We start from the raw sequence: 14,877 nt of genomic DNA on the forward strand, positions 1-14,877 counted from the left end.
AGTGTCGAAAAATGAATGACATGTATCAACACCTACATGTGACATATATATATAGCAGCATAAAACAAGAAAGGAGAAAATGTTACAGTTTGTGACGCGACCGAAGGTCTTATACTGGAAGTGGAAGGAAAATACCGATATGCAGGAATTTGAGAGTGCAAGCAACTAAAATGCATAAGTCTGTTCACATGGCAACAACCAAGCAGCATAGCAGAACATCTATGAGCATGATAAAAAGGAATGTTAGTGCACTTGTGTGTTGTAACTATTCAATGCATGCTGCTGAGTTTACGCTTTAAGGATGATAATGACCAACAGCATGTCACATGTGACTTCTGTTAGGAGATAATTCCAGTATTTTGGAACTGTTTACATAATTGTGTTTTGAGGGAAATTTTTTCGCGTGCGTGGAAGGTAATAAGCGTCACGTTGGCGAGTCGGATGGTGGACAGAATTGTTTCTCAAATTCATGAAATTCTTTCGACGGAAGAATTTCATGAATTTGAATAATACACAGTATTACGCAGTATAAGGATTAGAACCAACACTTGCTGTCGGGCAAAAGCTCGGTGGTATAGTGGAGATGACGCCTGTCCGGTGATCAGGAGGTCATGGGTTCGAATCCCGCTCAAGTATGTACGCCCATGATTTTTGTTTTTTGTTGTTGTTGTCATGGCTACTACTAAAACACTGATCAATTCAGTGCTTATTTACGTCGATGCAGGGCAATTTGTCAATCAGTTGCAAAGAATTGTTTCTTATGAACATCTATAAGAAAACATCAGGAAGACCTTAAGAGGAAAATTTATACATAAAAATGGTAAGCTATAAACAAAACCGCAAGTTTTAAACTTTTCTTTTTCTGAATAAGGCGTTTGTGTGAGATAAATACAAGGTATGGTTAATAATTCTGTTCGCTCGCTTCTGAAGAGGAAAAAGCGAATCCAGCAAATATTTGGATGTGTTACTCCATGCAAGAATTCCATAGTTGAGATATGGGGAAATCATAGTTAAATAGTCTGCAAAATGTGGTTGGGCAAACAATGTTTTAAGTTTGCTTAGGATTCCTGTGCTCCGTGGCAAAATTTTGCTTAACAAATTAAAGTGAGTTTTCCAGGAGAGGTCGCTATTGATGTAAAGTCCTAAAAACTTAGTACTGTTTACTCGAGTTTAATTGATATCATTAATTGTGACCCTGCACCTCAAAACAAAAACAAACAAAAAAATCGCCAGACATGAATTTTCAGTTAAGACCATATTCTGAAAGAGCAGACATTAAGCTTTAAAATGATGTATAACTCAAATCAAATGGGCTCTCCTAACATATCTAAATATTGGAAAGAAAGCACAAAATCAGGAAAAGTGTGAACTGAGAAAAGAGGCATTGAAGTACAATGTCTATTCAAGCGCTTAATCTTTACCAAACAGTGCTGGCTGTGCGATGAATGGGACAAAAAACAGGAAGTAATCCACCAGAGTAACAACAATGAAGGGATTTTCAAATTAAATTGAAATTAAGCATGCCTCATAAACACATTCTGTCCATAATTAATGCAAACTTTGAAAGTAGTAGCACTATCCTTTCGAAAGTTATTAGAGTTGAAAGTGAAGAGTGTGGACAAGGTTTTTCAGAAATGAAAAAAGGGATTCTAAAGACACACTTTATCACAATATTCTACCAAAAATGTTCGAGATAGAATGCTACAAAAAACACACTTTCCTGCCCGTTTTATGATACCAAATTCTCTCTTTCAGAAAATATGAAAAAGTCAAGTTCGGCTAGGTTGACCCATTTCACTTATTTTCAGTCCTCACGCAAAATCAGTGTGTGCGACTTTATGTTCGTTTTGAGGTGCACGGTCACAATTTAAACATCATCAGGAATAACTTGGGTACTTGGTATTTTGCTGGCAAGATCTGGTCCTAAGTTAAATTAATCATTATACATCCGTCATTTCCTGTGGATCATCAACTTGATGACCGTCTTTCAAAACATACAATAAGTAGGGGAATTTGTAACCGTGCTGGATTTCAAAGCTGTGTTTATTACCCTTCACGTACTCTTTAAGTCGAACTATCAATTATAGCCGTTGTCCTAGAAAATATCTTGAACACCAGATCATTTTATATTTTGATTTTTTTCTCCACTAAATTCTCAAGATGAAGGCGAGCATTCACGCCGAAAAAAAGAGAGAAAAATAGGAAAAAAATACTGTGTTATCTCAAATTGATTTCACACTCATTTGTAAACCGAAAGTGTGACATACTGTCCTTTGAATTTGAAAGTTTGCGTTTAGTATATACAAATACAGTACGCATAAATATGACGGTCAGGATTCTACAAGTGAAAATGAAAAAAAAATCATCACCAACATAAGAAACGATAAAATTGAAACCCTCCCATATCATACACAGTCCACTTCAACTCCCTCTTTCTCTCTCTCTCTCTCTCAAAAAAAAAATGACCATCTCTCCATCCCACAACGGGCATCTATTATCCCTTTACATGCCACATTAATTTTCTGTGCATAGGTACACTTGTATATATATGGAAGTCGTGCACATTTGTCTCATTGACACATAAAGGGTTAACAATATTCACTGCACTACGCTTAGTGGTCTTCAAACGGGAATTATTTTGGACCTGCAGGCTGAAGTCTTGTGTCTTTCTGTCTCGTTTTGACATGTCTTGTCTTTTAGTCACCCTTTATTAGTTTTGTCGTCCCAGTCTCGTGTAATGTTTATTCGCCTGTGTATGTGCGTATGTCTGTTACTCTGTCTTCTTAGTAGGCTTCTAGCCTTTTTTTTCTGACTTTATTCTTAGCCCTTTTTCCTCTTTTTTCATCAGTTCATTTTCTATTGACATTCTATTGACAGGTTAAAAAGTCATCTCTTGAAGTAATGTATTTTCTGTTTGAATTTCTTGTATGTGTGTCATTTTGTAATGCGCAGTAGAGTATATCATTATAATAGCTGCGCTATATAAATGTCCTTTATTATTGTTATTATTATTATTATTATTATTATTATTATTATTCTGTACCTGAGGGGCCCACATTCGACAAACATTGTCTTTTTAGTGGGTCCCTCCATTTTTCGATGTTTTGCGTAATGTTATATTGTCTTTATCACTTCAATCAGTCAATTTTCATTACAATGTATTTGTTACCCCAAGGTTCTGCAATTATATTTTCTTTATTTACTTTGTTTAGATTATGCAACCTTATTCTCTGTTACAAAAGGAAGTGAAATGTTTATGTTCGTTTCGAAAGATAAAATAAAGTTTGAATTGAATTGAAGACACTCTCTGAAGACGGTAGTAACATAGAAGAATGATAGCATAGAAATTATTCTGGCACAGTTTAAAGTTACAACTTAATGTCTTACATACTAATCCATTTTGTCGAATATTTATGATTTTGTAAATCTGATATATATTTGCCATAGTCAGACGCCAGCATGTTTAAAAGATTCAATGCATTAATAATATATCATAATCTTCTACTTTTATAGTCTTATACACACCTCTTCATTTTATTAGTATTGCGGTCTAATTAGTTACGATATATAGTTTGATGTATCGAATTGTTAATTATTAGTCATTTTTGCTTTATATGTGATCTGTTTGTTATAACATGTTATATGTCGTGTAATGTTCTGTTATCTTGCCAGTGGAGGAAGATTTTCTGTATTTTCTAAATCAGACAATAAATTATTGAATTGAATTGAATTGAATTTTGAATTTTTACGAAATTCATACTTCAGATGTACATATGTATGTATGTAAGAATTATTCGAACAGTGTATTTGTGACCCTGCATCACGAAACCAACAAAAAGTCGCCAGATACACATGCGTATCAAAAAAAAACAAAAAAACAAAGGAGTTCAAATTTGGAGGGCTACCATTTCTTCCTAACAACCAACATTGAGCTCTCCATAGCTGACAATGAAGAAATAGTAGCCCTCCAAAATTGAATTACCTTTTTTTTATACGAACTAAACAATTATATAAAATTAATGGTAGATTTTGAAAGCGCAAACTCTAAGCTTTCAAATGATGAATAACTCGGTACAAATAAACTTTCCAAACCTAGATAAATAATGGATGGAAATTAAACACTGTAGAGAAGAGTTCATTGAAAAAAAAAAACCGGAGGCTCTGAAGTTTAGGGTCGAAGTGACTAATCTTGCAGCACTCTGTGCTGTGTGCAGTGAATGGGTTAAAAAAAATGGGGAAGTAAAACTCTATAACAACCACAATGAAGAGATTATTTGATTGAGCTCGGATTAGGCACATTCTATTAGCATAATTACATTTATGACTAACACCAGCTTTCAATGCAATAGAAACATCATTTCAAAAGTTACTAGAGTTAATGTGAAGAGTATTCACAAGTTTCTTTGTTTGTTTTTAATGAAAAGGGGCCTATTGGACTGAAGGACTTATCACAATATTCTCCAAAAAAAGTGTTCTGCTTTCAGAAAGTGCAAAAATAAATATCAATTTCCTATTCGTTTTATCACCCGAACTTGAGAATAATGTAGTAGAATTGTTCTTTCAAAAAATGCAAAAACTTCTAATTGACTTGGTTGAGCTAGTTCACCTATTTTGAGTCCTCACATAAATTGGGGTGTACGCCTTTTTGTAGCTTTTGTGATGTACACAATGAAATGTGCGGCTGCAATAGTGATCATGACTACAGTGAGATTCTGTAAATATGTCACAGTAACAAAAGCAGAATAGAGTTGCATTTGTTATAATGTATGTTATGATCATAGTGTATTGTTATCAGAGATACTACGAACTGAGATGAATTATGATTGTATATAATGATCGTTCATTCCTCAAATCGAAATAAAATTACATGGTTGTGGAAATTTTAAACAAAACAAAAATTCCCAAAGGAGCAATACGAAAATGCAGTCTATATACTATAGCACCATCATTATAAAACATTTGTAGCAGGGGCGGATCCAGGAATTTCGTAAAGGGAGAGAGCCTTTGCAATATTAAAGGGTGGGGGGGGGGCGCACGTGCCCCCATTTATTATACCTCACCCACACATAGTGTGTATGGGGGTTTATAGTAATCGCTCTGAGGTAGTGTGGCCGGTCGGTCGGTCGGGCGGTCGGCCCAATTCAAAATCTTGTGGATCGATTACTCCTCTCATTTTTGAGCAATCGACCCCAAATTTGGCATGTGTAACCGCTATCGAAGGTAGATTTGCAAGACTTCTTTTTTCGTATAATCGCATAATGCGTTGCCATGGTAACGGCATATTTTCATAAAAGCTTGTGGATCGAACTACTCTCTCATTTTTTGACTAAATCACCCCAAATTTGGCATGTGTGACCGCTATCGAAGGAAGATGTGCACGACACCTTTTTTTCGTTAGTATTGCAGAATGCGTTGCCATGGCGACTGAAAATTTTTGAATTATCTTACAAAATGTTGTGGATCGAACTACTCTCTCATTTATGGAGCAATTGACCCCAAAATTTAGCATATGTGACTGCTATCAAAGGTAGATGTGCAAGACTCCTTTTTTGTTAGTATCGCGTAATGCGTTACCATGACAACGGCATTTTTCATAAAAACTTGTGGAGCGAACTACTCTCTCATGTTTTGAACAATTGACCCAAAATTTGGCATATGTGACCGTTATCAAAGGTAGGTTTGCAAAACACCCTTTTTGTTAGTATTGCATAATGCGTTGCCATGGCAACGGCAAATTAAAAAAAAAAACTTACAAAATGTTGTGTATCGAACTACTCTCAGTTTTATAGCAATTCAGTTGAAAATTTGGGACATACAATCAATGTAATGTGTTGTTGTGCGGACGCCTTTTGTGTTTGTGAATAAATCTGTTGCCATGGCTACATCAGTTTCTTATATCAATCATACAAAAAAATGTGGATTGACCAAACTCCCTGAGTTTTTGAGTATTTGACTTGAATTTTGGCAGATGTGACCACTACAGTATGTAGATGTGCAGAACAATGCTTTTCCATGGTAACACAAGCATTTTTTCACTAAAAAGAATACAAAAATGTTGTGGATTTTTCACTAAAAAGAATACAAATGTTGTGGATTCAGCTAACTCCATCCGTCTTTGAGCATATGGCTTGAAATTTTGCACATGTGAGCGCTATGATAGGTAGATGTGCAAACTTAATCTTTCGTCTTTGTTGAACAATACGTTGCCATGGTAACAACATTCACTAAAAAGCATACAAAAATATTGTGAATTCAGCTTACTCTCTCAGTCTTTACGCATTTACCTTGAAATTTTGCACATGTGACCGCTATAGTACAAAGATGTGCAAACTTTATATTTTGTTATTGTTGGAGAATGTGTTGCCATGGTAACATCATATTTTACATGAAAAAATCATACAAAAATTCTGTGGATTTAGCTAACTCTTGTAATTGTTTTTTTTTTTCAATGAAAAGCTTACAAAGTAATCGTTGCTAGTTGAGCTAACTCCCTCAGTGTTATGTGGGGGTATTAATCACATATAGAGTAATAGTTCTAGTTTTATTTAATTTTTTATTTTTTAACAAAAATTAAAACGGGATGCGCCCGGTGATGCCCCGCCTGGATCCACCGCTGGGTTGCATGATATGAAGAAAAAAGGCAGTACACGTGATTGAGCCTTTGCAACACAGTTATGCTATATTGGGAAAGCTGATCATTTATATCATATTGTTAAGAATCAATATGCATTATCTCAGATAATAACGAAATCAATAGAATACGAATATAGATTCATAATATATGGGATTTGTAAGGCGCGAAATCCATCAAATAATCAAATGCTCGAGGCGCAATCATATGTGCAAGATATGAATTACTAGGTACATATGATTATGTACATATTAAGGTACATAACAGAAAGAAAATGACAAAGTGAAACAGTACCTTTATGAAAATATTAATAATCAGTTATTGTACGCGAAATTAAACGAATACTTCTTGAGATTATTTCAATATTTACTTCAACAGATTTACTATTCCTATGATGAGCTTGAATAGGGAGAGAGTTCCATAAAGAGAAGCTGGTGTGAGCAAAAGTTCGTTTCCCCCACTTTGTGTGAAACATATGAGGAGACCAGAGTTTTGGGAACGTAGATGTGTAGAGGGGCTTGTATTAACCAGGCCATTGTTATGCTTCGGAGCAGAACCATTTAAACAGTGAAATAGAAGAAAAAGAATCTTTTTGTATGTATAATTGTACACTTTTGTATTTGTGTAATTTGTAAGTGTACTATCATGATTAAGTGATATGTGTATTATGTTCGTGTGTACACGTAGAGAATGTGTGATTACAGTGATTAAAGACATAATTATATGGTTTGAATTGAATACGTTGCTTTTTAGATTAGTCTGGTCCAGCTATTAACATAGTAAGGTTAGTAAATATCTACGTACATTTATAATGCACATAATTGCACATTGCACATAATGCACATTATTTCTGTATTACTAATTTCAAAACCGAGTAGGCCAAGGGCCTGGAGAATAAAGTGCGGTAAAGAAACACCTGTTTGTGGATCGACCATCATTTCAGTTTACACATGTATGAATGTATATACATTGTATGTATATGTGCACCAGCAGGAAAAAAAAAAAGAAAGAAAAGAGAAAAAATAGGAAACACTTTTTCAAATTCAATTTGCTATAATATATCTTGGTCATTTCAAAAACAATTTTCAACAAATAGACTTTTAATGCCTCTTAGAATTGTACGCTCTTGTTTCATATTAAGTGATTCATAATCATCTCGCAAAAAGTTAAAACCTGAATCCCTACTCAACCAAAGCTATTCCATCCCTTTTACACTAATGTAGCTACTAAAGAATGTTAAATAATGTATCTTTCACATCTTACAATATTGATCTTTATGAAACTGCTAGTGTTCTGTTTGGTATGATTTTATTGGGAACTCCATATGGACTTGCATCAACTTCTAACGAGGGACACAAGCACCCCAAGACTAAGACCTTTCTTTGTTTACATTTATTTGTTTATCCATTTAATTTTGTAAACAGACGTTTTAGAATTCCATACATTTAAAGGTGATGTAATAAATCGTCGGCGTTTTCACGAACCGACGCTATTTTGTTTTTGAGCGAAAATGCAATTCTGAGAAAATCGCGTTTAAAGATCTCACAAGTTTTAGACAACGTTTTCAATGACTTTTCCTGTCTTGTGTGTGAAAATTTTGACAGGGTGATGAGAGTGGAAGTTGTTCTTCCTATCCATAGTGTAATTTTAGTGTGAATTCAAAAAATTTACGATATTTCTGTCTTCAAACTCACTGCGTCGGTTCGTAAATCCATCGTTTCTTGCGCGCACCATAGGTTATGTACTTTAGCGCGGGTCTCACGAACCGACGTAAGTTGTATTACGCCGGTTCGTGAGACCCGCGCTGTAGGGCCTGTTCAATAGGTAACATGCAATACGCGTGTATTTACGAACCGTCGCTATTTCATTTTCGTATGTGTTTACATACAAATACTATTAGGGCTATACCTGCTTATCAACAATAACCTTATTAATTGAAATTAATTGTCATGTAATGATTGTTGTGATGATTACAATACATTTAGTGATAATTAAGATGATAATACAAGCCAGTTTCTCTTAATTGTTCTAAAAAGAGTGTTGTCATCGTTTTCATCTTCATTTAGTACACGCATGTATTGTTATTATAGCTGTGGTTGATTGTTCCAAAGATTTCTTTGCCCCCCCCCCCACTTTTTTGTGGATATATTATTTAACACTATTGCATTTGGACATCTATCATTTGGTAATACATGTACTCTGTATACTGTGTTTCATATTTTTTACTTTTTACTGTTTTTTTTTTTACTTAATTAACTTACTTTTTCATTTTTTCACTTTATTTTTAATTCAAATTCAGTTCACTTCTTCCATAATAATTGTGAATGTTTGTTCTAAGATGAAGGATACCGCTAAATCTTGGGAAAAAGACGTGCCAGTCAGTAATAATTACTTGTATTTACTCATCTTTCATACTCATGCATGCACTCTGTTATTTCTTTCTCTGAAATAATATATTAATTTCTTTATTTCTTATTATTCCACATATTTGTGACATTTACTTTGTCACAATTTTTATCAGTGTCATTATTGTCATTTGGCTCGCATGCGAATTCACTCATAATTCCTCATTTTCCATCTTTCTCTTTCCTGCTCAACAGATTCTATGATAGCTGCACCTGATCATATAAAAAACATAAAACTCATCCTGCATGCACTCTTCGAAACTGATAAACTCCTAAAAATACATAAATATCAACACTATCAGAATTTCAAGCTTCATTTTAAATATGTAATAATGGTCATGTTTTATTATGCCTTTTGCAGCAATATATTGAAGAGGTACATTATGTAATCGAAGAAACATAGGTCCTCAATAAAATATCAAATTTGAATTATTCAGAGATGAGTAATGACAATGGGAAGGATAACAATTGTGGAAGAGCTTCATAAATCAATACATATCTAATGGCAAATGGAGATGGAATCAAGATTCAAGAATATGTGTAATTCAAGTTCATTATTATATCAGTTCTTATGTGTTCACAAAAAGAGGAACACAGTTCGAACATGCACACCAAATCTTACATCGTACATTTACATCTATAGAGTGCGGACGGAACATATACAAGAGAAAGAATAACATTCTCAAATTAATATATCAAGCATAACTATGTATAATTATGAACACACAACGATGTTGCTGCATATGCATGAAGCTTGAGAGTGCTGCAACACCCATATGCTCAGATAAAAACTTGATGTATATCATACAAAAGAGAAGAGGTACTGCATGTACATGTAGTTACACTATTCACAGGACAGTAGAGAAAAAGCACGAGAGAGGGAAATGGGTGTCTAAAATAGGTCGATGTAAGGAGTGCCAAGCCAATTAAGTCTCTAATGGAAGTCATACATATATAAGGAAACAAATTAATCACAACATAAATGATCATGCTCATGTTAACCAATAATTAGCATCTAAAAATGTGTGTAGAAAGCCCATAATATCAGCCTTTCGCTGAATTTTCATGTGATGACTAAAAAAAAATGCAGCTAAAGGAAAAAAAAAAGACGGCGGAGAGGGGCCAAGGCTAATTTGACTCCCCTCCCCCCCCCCCCCCCCCACCAAAAAACAAACAAACAAACAAAAAAACACCACTGTTTTACAGCACCTTTAAAGGACTCTTTATTTTTTGTTTGTTAAAAACAAACGTCTCGAAGTAAAGAATTCCATATTGTAGGCGAAATGTAGACCGATACAGTGTATAAAGTGTACATCCCAAGCTATCAAAAAAAAAAAAAAAAAAAAAACAGATTATGAATATCATTTAAAGTAAGAATTTCAGTGTGTTTAATCATCTTTAGTTGAGTTGCAAATGACATGTACATATTTAATAAGAGCAGTAAACTTCGAAGCGCCCCCAAGCCCTTCTATACTTAATTATTCATGTGTAAAGGTAGCGCCAGGGCACTCCGGTGGTCTAGTGGTTATGACGCTGGTCTAGTAATCCAGAGGTCGTGGGTTCGAATCCTGCTTGGGCTGCCTGTGATTTTTTTTTTTTCACAGCAGCCTACAAACTGCACACTGCAGTTGCGTGCGTTACTACGGATGGAGACAAATGAATAATCTATTATTTTAATATACAATATTTGACATCCTTATTGCAATCACTTTCTTTAATTGTAAATTTAGAGACATAATGAATTACTATTAAAAGAAATCAAATTTCTGTATTTTGTTGTGAGTTTGCATGGGAACATACACGTATCATAATTTACAATTTTAGTTAGATAAAGAACATCTTATAACAGAACTGTCTAGTGATGGTTGAATAATTATGTCAATTTGTTATAAGTCCTATCAGTTACATGGAGTGCATGTTCCCATGTTTATAAGAATCATACGTGACACATTCAAAGTGGGTTGAAGACAACAAAATAATAAATAAAAGAATAAAGGAGAATAGAACTTAATCTGAATACAGCATCATCTAAATATTGCCAATGTGCACTTAGAAATCTATCAAGATTTATCACAAGGTTATGATTACCACACAAAACCTTCAAGATTTATTATCATGAAATACATACCAATGAACACTTAAAAAAAATCTGGAGGTGTCGTGGCTGAGTGGATAAGAGCGCTCGTCTGTGAACGACATATGAGCGTGGTATGGTTCGTGGGTTCGAGCCCATGCCAAGCCCGACACGTTTGCCCTTCAGCAAGGCACTTTATCCACATTGCTGCTCTCCACCCAGGAGTATAAATGGGTACCCGGTAGGATGAGAAAGCTTATGTTGGTTGATCAGCATGTGCGCGCCTGTAAAATGGCTGCGACTGGCTGGAATGCTCCCCAGGGAGTGGAGAATGAGCACTGTTAGTGCTGGTTGGATATAATGTATCCAGTGACCGGGGTAATAATAGTCTGTAAAGCGCATTGAAACCCTGAAGTGTGTGTGAAATGCGCTATATAAAAAAAAAAACCAGCTATTATTATTAACATTCCATATCCACATGAAGCTTTCCTTGATATAAATGTCTCTCTGTAGTGTTATTAAAGATAATAAAAAGTTTTGGTACCTCAAAAGTGTCCTTGAATTTCCTTGTCTTAGTTTGTGTTTCAGGTTAAAGTACCTTTCATATAACTAACACTGTGAGACTTACTCGCCCCAAAGTGCTCTCATGTCTTAGTAATCATGCAATTAACTGCGACTAGCAGCCCCATACGCATAGCGACCAGCAGTCCCATACGCATAGCGTAATCGGGCTTCGCATTGTAGCATTCAGGATCATGACAGATTTAGTATCGCAGGGTAAATGTCAACTTAAAATCCCATAAATTCTTCAATTTGAAGACTTACCAATTAAGTTGAAGTATTGAAAACAGGCTTCGGGCAACGTTTGGTTCTGCCTATAGTCCCTTTCTGTTCGAATTGATGACTGAATGTGACTCGGTCGACAGGACCTTAGGAGAGGTACATACAGTACACTGAATACTACAGCCAGTGCATGCGAACACAATCATCACATGCACACAAATTTCAAATCCATGAACGGACAAGATGTTTGTGTGCGCATGCGCGGGCCATGGTATCCAGTGTATGTACTAGTAGATCTCCCAAGGTCCTCTCGACCGAGTCACATTCAGTCATTAATTCGAACAGAAAGGGGCTATTGGCAGAACCAAACGTTATTCGAAGCCTGTTTTCAATACTTCAACTTAATTGGTAAGTCTTCAAATCGAAGAAATTTTTGGATTTCAAGTTGACATTTACCCGCGATACTAATTCTGTCATGATCCTGAATGCTACAATGCGAAGCCCCATTACGCTATGCGTATGGGGCTGCTGGTCGCAGTTAGCTATGCGTACAATGGGCTGCACGCTGCTGGTCGCAGTCAGTGGTTTCGTACAATATTTATCGACGCTGTACAGCGTTGGCTGTGGTACGAAACCATTATTGCATGATTACTAAGACATGAGAGCACTTTGGGGCGAGTAATTCTCACAGACAACGTACTTTAACCTGAAACACAAACCAAGACAAGGAAATTCAGGGAAGCTTTTGAGGTACCAAAACTTTTTATTATCTTTAAAGTGTACAAAATTGTAATTACGACATCACAGAATGGAATGCATTGTTTTCACCTTCAATCTTAGGATCTCCTTTCATGTTTCCACTTTACAATCACATTTCACTGTAGATATACCGTCCTTATGTTGTCGCCCTTCATCCCAATTTCTCCCTTCTATCCTATCTGTAGATTGTCTTCTTTCCTAAGCCATTGTATTCACATTCCTTGATGATCAGCACGATGCTGTACTTTTTTCTTCTTCTATGAAACAGTCCAGCTCTTCTCTACTGCATGGCATCAGTCATCTGAAAGAAAAGACAAAAATTAAGAACTTTCGATTAAAATCAGACATCATGATACAAGATACAACTTTCATTTTGAGAAAAAGAAATCAGCCAGCTAAACTGTAGTTGAAATTATTTTGCTCTATTTATATTAAACATAAAACAAAACGGTATACAGGATCAAAGAATGTCAAAAAAATACTGCTGTTCGTCTTTGATGCAAATTCAAATTGTCTCGCCTTTTATATATTTTAATGATGCAAGATCTTATGTCTAGCACTTAGTAAGTCTCATGTAGAATTTAAATTATTATTCACATGAATAAATCTGCTTGTCCTTGTAAACAAGGCATTGCTTTGAAAAAGCTGAATATTACTAATTGCATTTGGGAAACAGTCTACGACAATCAAACTTGTTTATTATCAGAGACTTTAACATCTTGATTAGACCTAGACTCTACATTACCATTGTATTCACATCCGTTGGTGATGTACACGACCCTGTACTTTTCCTTTTCTTTTCTGAGACAGTCCAGTTCTTCGCTACTACATGACACCAGTCATCTGAAAGAAAAGAAAGAAATTAAGAATTTTTGATTAAAATCAAACATCATGGCACAAGATACAACTTTAATTTTGAGAAGAAAAAAAAAATCAGCCAACAAAACTGAAGTTGAAATTATTTTGCTCTATTTATATTAAACATAAAACGAAATGGTAGGCCTATGCAGGATCAAAAAATGTTAAAAAATGCTGCTGTTCATATTTGATGCATATTCAAATTGTCTCGTCATTTACACATTTTACTGATGCAAGATATTATGTTTAGCACTTAGTATGTCTCATGTAGAAGTTGAATTATCATTCACATGAATATAAATCTACATGTATTTGTAAACAAGGCATTGCATTGAAATAGCTGAATATTACTACATGTACCTGCAGTTGGGAAACAGTCTATGACAATCAAACCTGTTTCTTATCAGAGACTGTAACATCTTAATTAGACCTAGACTCTACATTATCATTCAGCTTTTAAAAGTATTAACCATTCACCTATAAATACTGGCATTGTCATGTGCATCATATTTCTTTGATACTGCACATATTTTCATGAAGTCTGCACAAGAATACAAATGAAACACGTCTGCTGTTTCGTATTTATGAAAAAAAAAACACTAACCCGGAAGTCCTTGGCCTTAGGAATAACACGTGGCGAGTTAGTAGGAATTGACGTTAGAATAGAATACTAAAAGAATAGATCTACTAAATAGGCCTTTGCCTCATGAACGTCTGGTCTAATTATAGACTAAGTGAAGTCTAGACCTATCACTTTTAAGTTACCAGTGGTTCACAAAATTTATATTTAGATCTAGACTACATCTAGATCTAGACATCTAATACTATTAGATCTTGGCAACCTTTGTCTTTGTGACACGAAATGGAAGATTAAACGAGAACTTACCGTTTGAAGTTTAATATTAATTTTATGAGTAATTGGAGGGTGAGATTACGTCATATATGAGAGATCCCGCTAGTGCGCGCGCCACTCAATATTAGAAGCAAGAATGTGACCACTGATGTAGGAAGATAACGAGAGATTAAGTTACCGTTTGAAATTGAGGGAGGGTGAGGTGGGACGTAATCTCACCCTCCAATTACTCATAAAATTAATATTAAACTTCAAACGGTAAGTTCTCGTTTAATCTTCCATTTTATATCGTAATTTCGTGAGAGATTACGTCATATATGAGATTTCGAAGCCAGTGGTTACATTCTCGAGGCAACCCCCCCCCCCCCCGAAAAGGGGTAGGGAGCATACCTTAGATAGAGGTTCCATTGCCATTCTCATTCAGGCTGAATGCTGCATAGATATTGTGTCTCCAAGAGTTCACAAGTTCAGGCAGTTCAAGACATGTCTGCTCAAATCTTAGGGCTTCACAGTC

This window comes from Diadema setosum, chromosome 19 (assembly GCF_964275005.1).
Source record: "Diadema setosum chromosome 19, eeDiaSeto1, whole genome shotgun sequence".
Lineage (NCBI taxonomy): Eukaryota > Metazoa > Echinodermata > Echinoidea > Diadematoida > Diadematidae > Diadema > Diadema setosum.